Raw genomic sequence first — 7,509 nt, 5'->3', positions numbered from 1 at the left:
TGAAGTTTCAGGAACTTTTAAACTGAACCACGACAGCCGAAATATGAAAAAAGTAACGTTACAGTGTAAATAACGTCACAGTGTGACGTCCGCCACGTTACACTGACGTAATAACCCTGGGTCTCCGGCGCGAAATTCGAAAATCCACCTTTACCGTCATTTTCTTGTAAAAAATAATCTATTACCGCGAAATCAACAAGAATAGAGTTCATTAAGAATAATTTGTCCACCTAAACTGATTTGGTGTTTCTCCTTAGTTTGCCTTTTAAGAGGAAGCTTTACATAAGGGGCTCCTATTAATACATTGGAACGGAGAAATAGTTTTTCTCGGCAACCACTCCACCATGTTTGATGAGGTTTGTTGCATGTAAAATAAAAAGTTAAAATCTTGACTGTTGAAAGCGAATTTTTTTTTGATTTAGGCCGTTGATTTTTTAAAACAAAATTGTTGACAATCTAAACTGTTCTGAAAACGAAACTATCATGTTTACAGCTCAGTAACGCAGCAGTGAAACTCATATCGTTATTCTGTAAGCTGCGTGAAATGGTAAATTTAAAGCGGATAAAATTGCTGTTATTTTAGATGGCTCCTCCAAAATGAACTATAAATATGTGAGTAGGACTCTTGCAAAACCTTTATAAGCATTGTAAGAAGTTCACGTATTATAAATTAATATACAAAATTTGTCCGCTTTGGATGTTCGAAAGGGCGCAGTTGATAGAACTGCGATATCTGTTCTCGGTGCTGATATTGGTGCTTCTATTTTTTTTTCTATTTCTATGCTTCTTCTTTTTTCTATTTTCTATTCTTCGGCAATGTTTCTAAAAAATTGTAATTTTTAGAATAAAAATTCCGTCACCAACAGTCGCTAAAAGTTAACTCGATCTCTTCAAATCCAATAGATTTCATTAAAATCAGCGAAGGGTTATCGCCGAAAAGCATTTCTGCGTCTTAAGTGTATATGAATATCGGAGTTAAACGCGAGCTAGAGCTTGTTCTTAAGATATTCAACGTAGTGAGCATTCGTGCCACGTAAGTTCCACTTAGTACGACTAACATAGTTTCCAAATCTGTCCCACTTGTCCCTGACCGTAGGCTGTTCCTTCGGTCGAGCTTCTCGCCACTGTACTGTATATCACGCTAATATTAATCCTCCCACACATGTTTCCCTAAGTGGAACATATCTTAATTGTGTTCCACGTGGGTTTCCCCAACCAGGAGGAACATATTTGAAAAAAAAGTAAAGAAAGTTCGGCAGCACTTTACACTCCTGTAACACGTGAAGGCGAAAGAATGCTGTAAACGTGGTAATGCATTAAGTTACACGATCTGAGTGGTCAGACTTCTTGCAAGAAATAACGAGCCGCACTGTGAAGTACACGTGTGGCCCGTATAGCGGGTTAAGACTCGCGCCAACAACGTGTCCATTTGACTGTAAACGTCATCTTCCCGGCAGTGGAACGCCTCGCTCCCGGCGCTTCGCACGTCGCACTTCGTTTTTCGCTTGGCGAGCATCCGAGGCCTATCGCGCAAACCGCTAGGCCCCGGGCGAGCGTTTGGGATGATTTAAGGGTCGCGAACGCCGACGCCGGATTTTCTCCGACATGGGGCCTTTAAAGCTATCGCGTTAAAATAGCTTGCATTAATTGACTATTCGTTTCGAGCACGAAACGTATCCAAAATCCACGGGGTTACACAATGGTGGAATCCACCGTAAATGAACGTTTCAAACTTGTTTTGGCTTCACTGGTGTCGCAAAGACGCTCACAACATCTGAAATCACGAAAAAAGTGGCTAAGATATCCCTTGTATCACCTTGTTACATACAAGAAACGTTACTCTGTCGCCTGCGACTACGAGTTTCATTCACGAACGTCTACTCATTCTTAATTGGTAGAGGGGATAGTGCCTAGTGCAACAAATTTGGCGCAGAAGCTACCATCTAACACTTCCCGTGTTTGATGGTAGCTTCGAAGATGAGAGGCTTGCGCATAACAGTGAAGATGGCAGGCTTGCCCATCGGACCGCTTTAGGACACGTAGCTGACAGGCCCTTTACAGAAGAGATCTTCAGACCGTGCCCTTGTGCGTCTGCGATGTACATTAAAAGCCACGAAGGCGCTGGTGCGCTTCATGACGTGCCTGTATGACCGCTTGTGATGAACTGAACGGTGGACGCTTCACTGTGCGCGTCTCCGCGCTGAGTGCGATAAGTGGTTCTTGAGGGAAAGGGAAAGGTTGGCGCTATCTTCTGCAGCCCTTGAGGGAGCACGGCTCAGCGCCAACGGGGAGGGGTAAGTGGGCGCGCTGAGTGCGAACTTCTCTTCCTCTCCTCATTTTTGAGTCCCCATCTTCCCTTCCCCAGTGCAGAGTAGCCAATCTGGCTCAGCCGTGGTTAATGATCCCTGCATTTCGCTTACGAGTTCTCTTTCTCTGTCTCTCCTTCTTGTTACGGATTTTGTTACATACAGTGGCATACTGCTCCGCGTCGCTTTCTATAGTGTCATTGTTTACGCTTTAAGGTGGACGGGCTTTAATTAAGCATCGAGCACAACCTGGAGCCTTGCAACCTAGAGCCAGCACAAACTAGAGCACAACCTTCGGCTTCCGGTATGCTGTAAACCGAAATTCTATTATTTAACAAACGGATGAGTCGACAACTCACGGTAGAATGACCATTGGCTCGGGGACCCGATGGCACTCCTCCGCGCCTCGTGCGAGGAAACCGCGCGATCGTCGCTTCCTCTGGACATCAGCCTGCTGTTCTCCACATCTTTGCTCTGAGCGGTTCCCTTCCGCCGCTTGGGAGCTCCGCCACTCGCCTGTCCCTGGACCAACTGCTGCCGCATGGGGGGCGGCGCCGACGCCGCAGCGGATACAGCTGGCGGCACCTGTTGGACTGGTTCCTCCACGGGCACGGCAATCCCGGACACCGCTGGATGTGCTGCAAGCGTGTCCTGTTTCGCCGTGTCAGCGTCCTTGTCCTCTCTGACCGACGACGGCAAGACACCGAGGTCTTCTTGCGCGTGGGTCGTGGTGGCCGCTGCGTCGGCTTGTTTCTGGTCCAGTGGCGCACCTGCCGCATCGCGGTCTTCGAGGTCGACCGCGCCAGCATCCGCCAGCAGGGCAGGCTGGACTACTCGTTGCTTGCGGGAACTCGACTGCGTGACGGTCGCCGTGTCGTCTCCGTCTTGTGGTGCGTCGACCGAGGCCTTGTCCGCGGGTCCTGCCGAGTCATCCGGCGCCAACATGGCAGAAGACCTGCGGTGAAACGTGGCGGACGCAGTGTCGATCCGAGTTCCAGCGGCGGCGTCGTCCCCGCCGTACAGCGCGACGACTTCGGTGGCCAGGTCGCAGATTACCGGCGCGAAGTCGGCGATTATCGACGTCTCCAGCGACGAGGTGAACCCGGTGGTCGTTGCTGCGGCCGAAGGTCGTCGCTCCGACGCCGTGGTTGTCGCGGTCTCCGTCGGATCTCTCACGGAGCCGGTGGTGGACGACTTGGAGCTACTTTTCCGCCGTTTCTTCCTGCTTCGCGAGGAGCGGCGGGGTGCCTCCGCCTCTCCGCCCAACGTAGTCGTCTTCGATCGCGTGCTGAAGAGGTGCGCTTCAGCTGGGATGGGGGCCACGGTGTGAGGCTGCCTTGCGTCGGCACCGGCTGCGGACGCGATTTCATCGGCAGCGCGTCTTGTAGCCGCCGAGTTGGTTCTACGCGAAGAAGGCGCAACTAAAGCGAGATCGTCAGTCGCGGTTTCTACGGAGGCTTGTCTTCTTGCGTGGGCGTCGGAAGCAGTCGGAACGTCGATCGCCGTACGGCTGCCTCGAGGAGTGACTCTCGCTCTCTTCGGTGACGGGCCCAGGGCGCGCACTAGGGGGGTGGACGCTGTGGAGTCCCTCTCAGCGTGGACGCCGTCCGCGGACTGTTTCCGGGAATCGGCGGACTTACTGCTCGAGGCGGCTCCACCCGATCCCGGTTCAGTTCCGCGTTCCATCCGGGCGACGGAGTTGTCTCGTTCGTGACGAACACGATGGGGACGACGTGTCCGAGAGAATGGCTTTCTAGCGATCAAAGCGGGAGAACGCGGTGCGGGCGACCGATACCTCGTAGTCCTCTTCTTCTTCTTGTCGATCGATGATTGCATCGCGCAGGGATTAGGGCGGTTGAGGAATAGCAAGTGCGTAATTATTGGAACTCGGGGCTAATTTTGAATTTTTTTTACTTTTTATCAAATAATTCTATCCTCGCTTGCAGCAGATATATACATGGTGTTTCAGTGGAACACTTTCAAACATTTTTGAAGGTTGCCTGTGGCAGATAGCACAATTATAGCTCAGTAGCTGGTCTACTCGAAGAGGCGGACATTATTTGCACAACAAATTAAATGGAATAATCGACTAATTGACAAAAATTCACTAATTACGTTTTAACAAATTACCTTATGGCTCATATTGCAATTTACAAATTCTAGCCGTCGAGTTTGCAAGGTGGATCCACTTGGAACGAATTCTCAGGATGACACCATAGTTTAGAGATGTTAATTCCCGAACTTTGCGCACAAATGCATCGGCGTTCCAGTTACGTTTGTGCTTCAATGCATAAAACGACGTTTTGTTAAGAAAGTAACTGGAACGCCGATGCATTTCTCCGCAAAAGAAGATGCCAAGTGTATCTTCGTTCAGAACACTTTCGCTCAGAGTTCAGTGCGTGCTGGTACATCAGCTGCTACATAAGCTGGTACATCAGCTTGTGTTTCTCAGAGCTCAGTGCGACAACAAACGTTCGTGTGTGTTTCTTCTGCATTCAGGACAATCTGGATTGGCGAGCCTCAGTGTTCTATAAGGCGTCGCTGCCGACTGCAGCGCCATTAGAAGACGCCTGCTTGGAGCCGCCGGAGCAGAAAAAGAGGAGGATGGAATAAACGGTCAGGGACTGAGTAATTACAGGCAACAACAACAACAACAACAACAACAACAACAACAACAACAACAACAACAACAACAACAACATTACAGGCCCTGTGTTTTTCCTTCTTCCAAAGACGGGTTTCATAACGTCTGTCAGGTTTAGAACATACACCCTTATGGCATCAAAATCAATTCTAGCATCATCCATCGAATTGCACCACTTACAATTCCCTTGGAGCAGGAAATTTTGCAAGACCAGACAGACAGAAGTGACAATAACGAGACTGCGAGGTCGAGTCCTACGCCTAAAAACATGCACCGATCTGGTCTGGCGATTTCCCCTTTGTGCCATTTCTGTAACGTATTAGAAACGATCGACCATTACTTACTGGACTGCCGTCGTTTCTCCTCCCTGAGAAAAAGGACATTGCAAATTGCAATGCGACAGCTCGGCCTGCCATTGAAACTCCAGTACTGCTGTCGTTCGGAGCTTCTGTGCTTGGACAGTCACACAGGAATGTATGCATGGCCATAGAGAAATTAATTGTTAAATGAAACAAATTTCATTGTTAATCATATTATTCCATTTACCTTTACCTTATTTATCATGTACAGGTATGTATACGTTTTATATATTTATTGAATGACTGTCCACTGAATCGTCGTGGCATTTACTCGCTTTAATTTATTCACCAAAATTATACATTTGCTAAATTCATTCACTTAGCACATATATAAAATCTGCCCGACTCTTGGCCAATCCCCGTGAGTGGCTATGTGCCAAAGACGTTAAGGTCATCAACATCAATGTCTCCATTGATATCGCACTGAGTATTATGCACGATACAACACATTTGGCGACGAAGATGGGATCCTTGGCACCGCGCTCTTCATCGGTGTAACTCTACGACTTCATTTGCTTGTTCTTGATGCGCTCTCACAACTCCTGTAGTACCTTTGAAGGGTCCGTGCTCAAGAATTTGTCAGGCAATCCCACAATATCGAGTCAGGTTCGAGGTTGACGTCCATGAAGAACAACAGTGGGTGCAACACAAGTAGTCGCATGAGGCGTACAAGCGATATGTTTGCAGGTAATCAAGCATCGCTGTTCTTTATCTTGGGCGCAGAAAACTGCGCCCAAGAAAATTATTGAAAAGCGTGGACCCGCCTCTTACTTCTTGGAAGATGGGCGTGTGTGGAATGCTTCTAGGTTAGCGGCCATTCACCGTGAAGCTATCAGCAAAATGAAGTTCGGTACGTCTGCTGTCATGAACTGGTCACTGGCATCCGATTATTCCGCTGTTGCAGCTGTAAATCATCCTTCACAACCTGGCACGTCAAGCGCGGAAAACTACGAGAATGCACCCCTGAACCCTGAACCACCTGCTCCAGAACGCACGCAAGAAGCATAATCTGCCGGGATGCGAGGCACACGCAAGAAGCGCCAGTATCAAGAAGACGCCGAAGAAGCTGCAGCACATTACTTCCTACATTAGCTTACCTAACGACTGCTATATTCAAGAGATATACAATTGTTCAAGACTTTTTGAACCCAGCAGGAGTTAATTTTTCAGAATATCGACAAATCCTATTCCCTTGGCCCAAAACTTCCTTTCACACCAGAAAAACTGGAGTAATTTTTAGCCGATTACGTTGTCGAATACCAACATTAAACTTCTATCGTCACAGGGCTAGTCTGGCGCCCTCCCCTTTGTGCCTAGTATGTGGAGACGATGAAACCATAAATCATTTTTTCATGTTCTATTGCCGTTTTTCTTCTTTAAGGAAAAACATTTTAGAATCAAGGTTGACACAGCTTCGTTTACGTTTTTCAATTCTAAATATCCTTTGTCTAGGAGCCTCCTCTCTTGGAAAGTGCCACAGGGATATTTGCTCCGCCGTGGAGGATTTTATAGTTGCTTCAAATAGATTTTCTTAAATTCGTCAAATTTTATTTGTGTTCATTTCCTCCAGACAACTTTACCAATTGTAGTATTAACAAAGGTTTCCTAATACCATACAAATCTTGGCCAATCCCCCGCAGTGGGTGTGCGCCATCAGACAAGGCATACCATACCATACCATACCATACCGTACCATACCGTACCATACCGTACCATACCGTACCATACCGTACCTTACCATACCGTACCGTACCATACCGTACCGTACCATACCGTACCGTACCATACCGTACCACGTTAGGGAGTAATGGGCAACCGTTTTTTTCTCTTGTTTTGAATTTAGTTGATTTTTTTATATTTTTGCAAGAGGGGATATGTTATATAAGGCGTCGCTGCCGACTGCAGCGCCATTAGAAGACGCGTGCTTGGAGCCACCTGAGGAGAAAAAGAGGAGGATGGAATAAACGGTCAGGGACTGAGTAATGGGGGTATGCGCCAAAGATGATAAGGTCATCATCATCATCTCAGTAATGTCTCCATTGATATTGCACTGAGTATTACGCACGATACAACACTCAGTACGGCTCCATTTTGAAAAATATACTTACCTCGATCTCTTTGTGTAATTTGTTTCCCATTTTTTTTGTTAGTCTTCGCGCTGTACTTGTAAGTGAATCTCTATACACAAACTTTCCATCCT

The sequence above is a fragment of the Dermacentor silvarum genome, chromosome 9 (assembly GCF_013339745.2).
Source record: "Dermacentor silvarum isolate Dsil-2018 chromosome 9, BIME_Dsil_1.4, whole genome shotgun sequence".
Lineage (NCBI taxonomy): Eukaryota > Metazoa > Arthropoda > Arachnida > Ixodida > Ixodidae > Dermacentor > Dermacentor silvarum.
The sequence above is the reverse complement of the archived record's forward strand: the minus strand, read 5'-3'. Positions refer to the sequence as shown.